Raw genomic sequence first — 8493 nt, 5'->3', positions numbered from 1 at the left:
CTTCCATAGGCGGAAGGTATAAGGAAACCTGCCCCCTTTCGTGGGAATCATTTTGTATAGGGAATAACTGAAGCATGACTAGAGCGGTCCCTTAGGGGTTTCTGAGGTCAGTCAGCGTACCTCCCCAACTTGAAAAAAGTTCTGGATCCGCCACTGACATCCTGTTTAATATTCAACAATATATTGATTCAATTCAATTGGCATAAAAAGCCTGACGCATACCAAAGTCACTGTTAAATCTCGTACAATCAACATGTTCAAGGGAAAGCAATTTTCTGGGAAACTTTTGGTTGATTATATAGGGAATCACTGAAACTTGGCTTTTATAGCCGATAGTAAGTAATGGTCACTTAAAGAAGGATGGACTAAGGTTAAGACATTTGGAACACATCCATAACCATTATGAAATGGAAATTCTATAATGCACAATCAAATCGTAATGTCGACAATAAGATTTTTAAGTGAGGATATTTAAAAAGCTTATTTTCTGTAACTCTGTTTAAATATCTTATTTGATAAAGATATTCCTCTATCTATGAATCTATACATGCGCTTGTGTACATCGTTAAATGTGGACTCAAAATACATGTTGCTTTATAGAAACGGACAGTTCACAAAAAACTTGGGTGTGCGTCTTGCTTCCAAATGTAGGTTACCTTGACCTGTATGCCATGTATCATAGGAGACAGAGAACGATGATAATCCTATTTAAAGAAATATTATTAAAAACTACCTCTTGGATAGAATTCAAAAAGTTTGATGTGCAAACTTATCTCGACTAGTCAAAGTTGTAATTTACGTCAGTGTGGTGTCTCCCCTTGCACTACGTTTGTCTCGAGATGAAAAAAGAAATAAATTCCAAAAAAGCTATGAACAGAAATGGCCCTAGCCCCAGTACCACACCTAGATGGGTCCAATGGGTTTGGACTTTGTGTTTACTTTGTAATGCTCCATTCTCCTTTCTCTAGGAATGGTAGGATAAAAGATCCCATTTCATTTGTATACTTCGGACTTCTTTTGAACTGAATTTTAATGTGCGTATTGTTATGCGTTTACTTTTCTACATTGGCTAGAGGTATAGGGGAGGGTTGAGTTCTCACAAACATGTTTAACCCCGCCGCATTTATGCGCCTGTCCCAAGTCAGGAGCCTCTTGCCTTTGTTAGTCTTGTATTATTTTATTTTAGTTTCTCGTGTACAATTTGGAAATTAGTATGACGTTCATTATTACTGAACTAGTATATATTTGTTTAGGGGCCAGCTGAAGGATCGACGCCTCCGGGTGCGGGAATTTCTCGCTACATTGAAAACCTGTTGGTGACCTTCTGCTGTTGTTTTTTTTTTATTTTCGGGTTGTTGTCTCTTTGACATATTCCCCATTTCCATTCTCAATTTTATTGTATTTGTTTGCTTGGGATTTTTTTTTATCTTCGCACGAACTAATAGCCATCTTTGTTTGGATTAATCGTCCTCGTTTATTTCTATTTTAGATGATAGTTATGTGAATTCGATATGTTAAATGATATTACTATAATTATCATATACTTAGACTTAATGACATATGATTTTTACTGTATGATAATAGCATTAAATTAACGTAAATTCCATATTTTACTTAGCGGGCTGATATGAAAAGTTTATCACATGCTTCGATTTTTATCACATGCCTTTCCGTAACGTTATCATATACTTGTATAAAATATCACTAAAATTTTACAGTTCAATAACATTTGAAAATATCAAAAGGCTATGAAAGGATTACTAGGTTTATTGACCAGATTCTTAAGAATTTCCATAGCGGGCTGATAAAGGTACCTTTATTGACTGCTTCCGGAATGTTATCACATGCCTTTCCGTTAATTTCCGTGACGTTTGTCACATACAACTTCGTGCATTTACGGAAATTTGATTGAAACAACAGAACGCGGAAAACGGCACTGAGTGATAAGACTTTTCCCAAAATAGTTGAGGAGGGAGTTTTGAAAGACATAAATGAGGTGACAATATTATTGAAGAACATAAAAAAAAAACAAATAAAATGCTTTTTTTTTATCAATAAAACAATTAAAGTAAAGAATTTGTTTTGGTTGTCTGTAAATATTTTCTGAAAGTGCAAAGACAAACAAAATTAAATTTTAATAGTTCTTGTCTTTATATCTTCTGCTGAAGTATATGATAAAAAGATAATTACATGTCATTTTTCATATCAACTGTATAACGGTAGGTTGCTAGTATCGTGTTTTTTCAAGTCAGTCGGAAACCAGGTTGAAATAGAACAAAAGAATCGAAACTCTTTGTTAGAGAAGGCGATAAATGCTTACTTTATTGTTTACTGTAGTGACAAATTTTTTAAAAGTTAATAGAAACAAACAAAACTGCAATTTTCTTCTAAAAAACGAGAAAATATTTTAAAAACATCATTTGCATAAGTTTTCAATTTATCTAGAACATAGTTAAGCAGAACAATTAGATATCAGGTCGATGACATGGGTATCTTTCAAGTTGAATGACGAAAATGCATAACCTCCGTTTTTTTTTTAAATTACCACGGACTGAAAACATATCAATCTATTAGTTCACGGTAATTTTCGTGTCTGCCCTTCCATTATGTGACTGAAGAAAAAATTCCAAAAAAAAAAAGGTAACAATTGTATTAAAAAGAGAAAATCGAGTGCACCTTTTTGTGTTAGGGTGTGTTTGAGTTCAGTATTTTGTCTTGACATCGTACAAATAATATTTCACACCTCGTCTCGCTTCAGATTCTATCATTTTTATATATTAAAGCTATAGGTTGACTTAAAACACAAAAAAATAACTACTAAAAGATGATATATATGGGTCAAGTGAAATGCCTATCTAGTCACAAACAGAGAAGGTGTGTTCGAATAGCTATTTTTTTTACTGAAAGTACTTGACGACAGTCTTACAAATTGGATGATGAAAATGCATATCTTCGAAAAATTCGATTTTTTTGTGTGTGATAACTAGGGTTTATAGTCTTCAACCATTAGAAAAATCTAGTCTGCCCTTCCACGAAATATTTAATTAGATTTTTTTTAAATGTTTATGATTTTTCGAAAATTCCACCTGACAACCGATCAGACAATAGTTTTAAGTTGAATCAATGCAGACAAGATCATTAACTGATGCTCATTAGCTATAGTTGATACATTTGTCTTTTAAAATATAACTGACATATAAAGATCGTATTGGTGCAATGTGGATAACTGATTTATCGGTTTCCAAGAGCAAAATTGGAAGCGCGTCATCCTTACAATGGCTTCCATTTCTACGATTGTGAAAATGAACTGGCGTAATGGTGAGATAATTTTGACGAAGTAGGATCCTGACTGAAGTGATTTAATCGGGCTTTTCCTTCAAGTCTGACAAGGCGTGGTATAATAGTTTGAGTTTAATAAACAATGTTTTACAAGTTATGTTAGTATTTGAGATCAAAAGACATTATCATTTTGACATTGTTTTCGTTAAAAAGTGAAAGTTTATATAGCCTTATAATGCTTTTTTCCAAAATACAGAAAACAGTTATTTTCATACACAAACCAATGTAAATGTCGAAGGAAATGAATACATGGCATCGATATATCCTTATGTACAGACACTTTACAAAAATTATTGCTATTGCATTTTCCAGAATATTTCGAAACTGAATTCATTTCTTCGTGTCCGATCTCTTTCGAGAGCAGTCCGGGCTTTTTCGAGTGCGTCCTTGTTTTATCGAGTGATTATACACATTTCCTAAAGTTAAAAATGGTATGTGTTTGTGAAATTACGTTTAAAAACTATAAAATAAAGGTTTAAATTAAAGTAATTTCAATGTACATGGTGTATTAAGACTATCAAGACGTAGTTCATCACAAGAACAGTCTTAACTGTATAAATGTGCATTTCATTAATAAATATAATCAAAAGTAGCATGAAATGAAGTTAAAGTGAATATGAGTTTCCTGCACTATGTTTAGCACTGTTTTGTAAAGGATTAAGTTATTTTTAAATGAACACTAAAAAGTAGTTGTCGAACGCATTTCGAACAGAAAATTTGCATTAAATTGAAAAAAAGATTAATTTTGAACAACGATTTTTTGGGAGTTGCTCTCGAATAAAAACTTGGACAATATTAAACAAACACTGAATTTTTTGGTTAAGTACAATACAAGTTTGCTTCTTTGATGATTAAAACTAGTAAATTTTCAATATAAGATGTGTAGTAATGTAAAAAAAAATGCATATCATCATTACGAAATAGAACTTAATTTAGCTTACCGCATGTTTTATCACTCGAAAAAGTCCGAACTACACTCGAAGAAAAAAAATGGCCCCTAATCACTTGAAAAACCAAGATCCTAGCCGGACACTATACCTACCGTGTATACGTTTGCCAATAGCTCTTCATTTTTCTTCAGTGAAATGTGTCAGGAGAACGGTGACAATCAATAGTTAATACACTATCAATTTTCAGTTAATATGCACAAAGTTAACAACTGTTTTTTTTAGATGTACATACTTGACGGGTGAGTTATCTTAATTTGATATATCTTTTAGATTTAACAGAACTTTTTCAATATCCATGCATTTGGAAGATTTTTCGCACCTTCATTTTGCAATCGTTTATTTAGAAATGTACAGGTCAATGGCGCAATTTTGAGGATATAGATGGTGGTGGCACTTTGATTTAGGGTTTGGTATAAAATTTCAATTGTAACTGTTTAGGTGTCCATCTCAATATCCTGTAAGCCCCCTTCTGGTTTCATTTTCCCATGGATTCTTTTCAAATTATACTGAAGCGATATATGTATATCTATATACACAATAGCTTGGTCGAGTTCGAAAACCGTCGACCACACTGTTATGAATTTAATTCTAAAGCAAAACATACATGATTTTGAAGTGAATATTAAAAGTTGGAAAAGTGTTTTACAAGTGTCATTAATCAAATATGAGAATTTGAATCAAACCGATGAACATGTATTTGACAGCTAGAGCCCCTTTAATGATATAAAAATATCATTTCAATTATTTTTGCCTACAGGAAAATTCGATCTGAAATTACAATCGTTGTTTAGGATTGCCGCCAGAATACTTTTAATATATGTCAAGAAACAATTCAAATCACTGTTTATCGAGAGAAAAGTCTTCTGCGTTTTAGAGATTCCCCGTGATTGCTCGTGATGAGTGGGGGTCCGTAGATAGTCCAGTTCAAGACTAAATTTGCTGAGTTTATCCATTATACCGAAGTCCTTTCCAGTAACAATCATATTTTTCATGCCCATTTTTACATCGAAATGACCTTGAGGTTTACTTTTACAATGTTGTCGTTTGTTGGTGTGGTCCATAAGTTTCTCGTTTCTCGTTTTTTACAAGAGATATACAATGTACTACCAATAATCGGTTTATAAGTTATGTTTTCGAACTCGACCAAGCTATTGTGTATATAGATATACATATATCGCTTCAGTATAATTTGAAAAGAATCCATGGGAAAATGAAACCAGAAGGGGGCTTACAGGATATTGAGATGGACACCTAAACAGTTACAATTGAAATTTTATACCAAACCCTAAATCAAAGTGCCACCACCATCTATATCCTCAAAATTGCGCCATTGACCTGTACATTTCTAAATAAACGATTGCAAAATGAAGGTGCGAAAAATCTTCCAAATGCATGGATATTGAAAAAGTTCTGTTAAATCTAAAAGATATATCAAATTAAGATAACTCACCCGTCAAGTATGTACATCTAAAAAAAACAGTTGTTAACTTTGTGCATATTAACTGAAAATTGATAGTGTATTAACTATTGATTGTCACCGTTCTCCTGACACATTTCACTGAAGAAAAATGAAGAGCTATTGGCAAACGTATACACGGTAGGTATAGTGTCCGGCTAGGATCTTGGTTTTTCAAGTGATTAGGGGCCATTTTTTTTCTTCGAGTGTAGTTCGGACTTTTTCGAGTGATAAAACATGCGGTAAGCTAAATTAAGTTCTATTTCGTAATGATGATATGCATTTTTTTTTACATTACTACACATCTTATATTGAAAATTTACTAGTTTTAATCATCAAAGAAGCAAACTTGTATTGTACTTAACCAAAAAATTCAGTGTTTGTTTAATATTGTCCAAGTTTTTATTCGAGAGCAACTCCCAAAAAATCGTTGTTCAAAATTAATCTTTTTTTCAATTTAATGCAAATTTTCTGTTCGAAATGCGTTCGACAACTACTTTTTAGTGTTCATTTAAAAATAACTTAATCCTTTACAAAACAGTGCTAAACATAGTGCAGGAAACTCATATTCACTTTAACTTCATTTCATGCTACTTTTGATTATATTTATTAATGAAATGCACATTTATACAGTTAAGACTGTTCTTGTGATGAACTACGTCTTGATAGTCTTAATACACCATGTACATTGAAATTACTTTAATTTAAACCTTTATTTTATAGTTTTTAAACGTAATTTCACAAACACATACCATTTTTAACTTTAGGAAATGTGTATAATCACTCGATAAAACAAGGACGCACTCGAAAAAGCCCGGACTGCTCTCGAAAGAGATCGGACACGAAGAAATGAATTCAGTTTCGAAATATTCTGGAAAATGCAATAGCAATAATTTTTGTAAAGTGTCTGTACATAAGGATATATCGATGCCATGTATTCATTTCCTTCGACATTTACATTGGTTTGTGTATGAAAATAACTGTTTTCTGTATTTTGGAAAAAAGCATTATAAGGCTATATAAACTTTCACTTTTTAACGAAAACAATGTCAAAATGATAATGTCTTTTGATCTCAAATACTAACATAACTTGTAAAACATTGTTTATTAAACTCAAACTATTATACCACGCCTTGTCAGACTTGAAGGAAAAGCCCGATTAAATCACTTCAGTCAGGATCCTACTTCGTCAAAATTATCTCACCATTACGCCAGTTCATTTTCACAATCGTAGAAATGGAAGCCATTGTAAGGATGACGCGCTTCCAATTTTGCTCTTGGAAACCGATAAATCAGTTATCCACATTGCACCAATACGATCTTTATATGTCAGTTATATTTTAAAAGACAAATGTATCAACTATAGCTAATGAGCATCAGTTAATGATCTTGTCTGCATTGATTCAACTTAAAACTATTGTCTGATCGGTTGTCAGGTGGAATTTTCGAAAAATCATAAACATTTAAAAAAAATCTAATTAAATATTTCGTGGAAGGGCAGACTAGATTTTTCTAATGGTTGAAGACTATAAACCCTAGTTATCACACACAAAAAAATCGAATTTTTCGAAGATATGCATTTTCATCATCCAATTTGTAAGACTGTCGTCAAGTACTTTCAGTAAAAAAAATAGCTATTCGAACACACCTTCTCTGTTTGTGACTAGATAGGCATTTCACTTGACCCATATATATCATCTTTTAGTAGTTATTTTTTTGTGTTTTAAGTCAACCTATAGCTTTAATATATAAAAATGATAGAATCTGAAGCGAGACGAGGTGTGAAATATTATTTGTACGATGTCAAGACAAAATACTGAACTCAAACACACCCTAACACAAAAAGGTGCACTCGATTTTCTCTTTTTAATACAATTGTTACCTTTTTTTTTTTGGAATTTTTTCTTCAGTCACATAATGGAAGGGCAGACACGAAAATTACCGTGAACTAATAGATTGATATGTTTTCAGTCCGTGGTAATTTAAAAAAAAAACGGAGGTTATGCATTTTCGTCATTCAACTTGAAAGATACCCATGTCATCGACCTGATATCTAATTGTTCTGCTTAACTATGTTCTAGATAAATTGAAAACTTATGCAAATGATGTTTTTAAAATATTTTCTCGTTTTTTAGAAGAAAATTGCAGTTTTGTTTGTTTCTATTAACTTTTAAAAAATTTGTCACTACAGTAAACAATAAAGTAAGCATTTATCGCCTTCTCTAACAAAGAGTTTCGATTCTTTTGTTCTATTTCAACCTGGTTTCCGACTGACTTGAAAAAACACGATACTAGCAACCTACCGTTATACAGTTGATATGAAAAATGACATGTAATTATCTTTTTATCATATACTTCAGCAGAAGATATAAAGACAAGAACTATTAAAATTTAATTTTGTTTGTCTTTGCACTTTCAGAAAATATTTACAGACAACCAAAACAAATTCTTTACTTTAATTGTTTTATTGATAAAAAAAAAGCATTTTATTTGTTTTTTTTTTATGTTCTTCAATAATATTGTCACCTCATTTATGTCTTTCAAAACTCCCTCCTCAACTATTTTGGGAAAAGTCTTATCACTCAGTGCCGTTTTCCGCGTTCTGTTGTTTCAATCAAATTTCCGTAAATGCACGAAGTTGTATGTGACAAACGTCACGGAAATTAACGGAAAGGCATGTGATAACATTCCGGAAGCAGTCAATAAAGGTACCTTTATCAGCCCGCTATGGAAATTCTTAAGAATCTG

This window comes from Mytilus edulis, chromosome 7 (assembly GCF_963676685.1).
Source record: "Mytilus edulis chromosome 7, xbMytEdul2.2, whole genome shotgun sequence".
NCBI classification, from domain to species: Eukaryota; Metazoa; Mollusca; class Bivalvia; order Mytilida; family Mytilidae; genus Mytilus; species Mytilus edulis.
Note: the sequence above shows the minus strand (reverse complement) of the source record.